Source organism: Otolemur garnettii, unplaced genomic scaffold, assembly GCF_000181295.1.
Source record: "Otolemur garnettii isolate 467f Iridium unplaced genomic scaffold, OtoGar3 scaffold00078, whole genome shotgun sequence".
NCBI classification, from domain to species: domain Eukaryota; kingdom Metazoa; phylum Chordata; class Mammalia; order Primates; family Galagidae; genus Otolemur; species Otolemur garnettii.
The window spans coordinates 78,760-82,272 of record NW_003852473.1 but is presented as its reverse complement, the minus strand read 5'-3'; positions in this window follow the sequence as shown (position 1 = coordinate 82,272).

The window sequence follows — 3,513 nt, the reverse complement described above, 5'->3', positions numbered from 1 at the left end:
GAGAGGAAGCCAACAACTTAATGGATCATCTCAAGCAATTGGAAAAGGAAGAACATTCCAACCTCAAACCCAGCAGAACAAAAGAAATAACCAAAATTAGGGCAGAATTAAATGAAATTGAAAACAAAAGAACCATTCAGAAGATTAATGAAACAAAAAGTTGGATTTTTGAAAAAATTAACAAAATTGATAAATTTTTGGCCAACCTAACCAGAAATAGAAAAGTAAAATCTCTAATATCATCTATCAGAAATGATAAAGGAGAACTAACACCAGACACTTTAGAAATTAAAAAAATCCTCAGTGATTACTACAATAATCTCTATTCCCAGAAATATGAACATCTGAAGGAAATGGACCAATACCTGGAAGCACACCACCTTCCTAGACTCAACCAGAGAGAATTAGAAATCTCGGGTGGCACCTGTGGCTCAGTGAGTAGGGCACCAAGGGTGGTGGGTTCAAATCTGGTCCCACCCAAACTGCAACAAAAAAATAGGTGAGTGTTGTGACAGGTGCCTATAGTCCCAGCTACTTAGGAGGCTGAAGCAAAAGAATCACCAAAGGCCAGGAGTTGGAGGTTGCTGTGAACTTGTGATGCCACAGCACTCTACTAAGGGCAATAAAGTGAGACTCTGTCTCAAAAAAGAAAGAAAGAAAAAGATGGAATACTTCCCAACACATTCTATGAACCAACTATCACCCTGATACCCAAACCAGGAAAGGATCCAACAAAGAAAGAAAATTACAGACCAATATCATTAATGAATATTGATGCAAAAATATTCAATAATATCTTAACAAACAGAATTTAACAGCACATCAAAAAATTATACACCACGATCAAGTTGGTTTTATTCCAGGGTTACAGAGTTGGTTCAACATATGCAAATCTATAATATAATACATCACATCAATAAAATAAAAAACAAAGACCATGTGATTCTCTCCATTGACATAGAAAAAACTTTTGATAACATCCAGCATCCTTTCATGATCAGAACACTTAAGAAAATAGGCATAGGGCTTGGCGCCTGTGACTCAAGCAGCTAAGGCACCAGCCACATACACCTAAGGTGGCGGGTTCGAATCCCCAGCCCGGGCCCGCCAAACAACAATGACGGCTGCAACCAAAAAATGGCCAGGCGTTGTGGCTGGGCCTGTAGTCCCAGCTACTTGGGAGGCTGAGGCAGGAGACTCCCTTGAACCCAGGAGTTGGAGGTTGCTGTGAGCGTGATGCCATGGCACTCTACCCAGGGGGATAGCTTGAGGCTCCATCTCAAAAAAAAAAAAAAAAAAAAAAAAAAAGAGGCATAGAAGGGATATTTCTTAAACTGATAGAGGCCATCTACAGCAAACCCACAGCCAATATCATATTGAATGGTACAAAATTGAAAACATTTCCACTCACATCAGGAAGACAGCAAGGATGCCCACTGTCTCCACTGCTATTCAACATAGTAATGGAAGTCTTAGCCATTGCAATCAGGCAAGAGATGGCAATCAAGGGTATCCAAATAGGGTCAGAGGAGATCAAACTCTCACTCTTTGCTGATATTATCAGCAAAAGAAAAATCCCAGGGACTCAACTTCAAAACTCTTAGAAGTGATCAAGGAATACAACAGCATCTCAGGATACAAAATCAATACTACAAGTCAGTAGCTTTTATATATGCCAACAATAGTCAAGCTGAAAAAACAATCAAGGACTCTATTCCTTTTACAATAGTGCCAAAGAATATTAAATATCTGGGAATTTACCTAACAAAGAATGGGAAAGATCTCTATAAAGAGAACTATGAAACTCTGAGAAAAGAAATAGCTGAAGATGTTAACAAATGGAAAAACATACTGTGCTCATAGCTGGGAAGAATCAACATTGTTAAAATGTCCATACTACCCAAAAAAATCTATAGATTTAATGCAATCCCTATTAAAGCACCATTGTCTTTGAAGAAAACTAACATTCGCCTTATAGGAATCCCTGAAGGCGATGAAGCTGCTTCACAAAACACAGAAGCTCTTCTTCATGAAATTATGAAAGAAAACTTTCCAGACATGCCAAGAGATTCTGAAATTCAGATAGCAGATAGTTTCAAACCCCCAGCATGACTCAACCTGAACAAGACATCCCCCAGGCACATCATAATTAACTTCACTAAAGTTAATATGAAAGAGAAAATTCTGAAAGAGTTAGATGCAAGAAAACCATAACCTACAAGGGGAAGGGTATTAGAATGACTGCAGATCTCCCTGCTGAAATCTTTCAGGCTAGAAAAGGATAGTCATAGACTTTTAATCTCCTAAAACAAAATAACTTCCAACCCAGGATCCTATATCCAGCTAAACTGAGTTTCATCTATAATGGAGAAATGAAATACTTCGATAACATTCACATGTTGAAGAAATTTGCCATAACTAAACCAGCTCTGCAGGAAATTCTCAAACCTATCCTCCATAATGACCAGTGCAATCCCCCACCACAAAAATAAACTCACCCAGTAACTTTTGATCAAATTCCATTTTCCACAGTGGCAAAAGGATTAAAAATGTCTACTGGACTTTCGAGCAACTCGAGGACCAATATTTCACCCAATGTGAATGGCTTAAATTATCATTTAAAGAGGCACAGATTGGCTGATTGGATACAGAAACTCAGACCAGACATCTGTTGTATTTAAGAATCGCATCTTACTTTAAAAGATAAATACAGACTCAGGGTGAAGGGATGGTCATCTATATTCCAGGCAAATGGAAAGCAGAAAAAAGCAAGTGTTGAATTTTATTCACAGATACATTAGGGTTTAAACCAACAAAAATAAGCAAGGATAAGGATGGCCATTTTTTATTTGTTAAGGGTAATACCCAATATGATGAGATCTCAATTATCAATATCTAACCAACCAGAATACACCTCAATTTGTAAGAGATACTCTAACAGGCATGAGCAACTTGATCTCTCCAAGTTCCATCATAATCGGAGATTTTAACACTCCTTTGGCAGTGTCAGATAGATCCTCCAATAAGTTTAGCAAAGAAATTTTAGTTTAAATTTAACTATTCAACTTTTGGACCTAACAGACATCTACAGAACATTTCATCTTAACAAAACTGAATACACATTTTACTCATCAGTCCATTGAACATACTCCAAAATTGATCACATCTTAGGCCATAAGTCTAACTTAAGTAAATTTAAAAGAATGGAAATTATTCCATACATCTTCTCAGACCATCATGGAATAAAAGTTGAACTCAGTAACAACAGGAATCTCCAGTCTCATACAAAAACATGGAAGCTAAATAACCTTATGCTGAAGGATAGATGGGTCAGAGACGAGATCAAGAAGGAAATTACCAAATTTTTAGAACAAAATGATAATGAAGATATGAGTTGTCAGAACCTCTGATTCTGGGATACTGCAAAGGCAGTCCCAAGAGGGAAATTTATAGCACTGCAAGCCTTCCTCTAGAGAATGGAAAGAGAGAAGTTAACAACTTAATGGGACATCT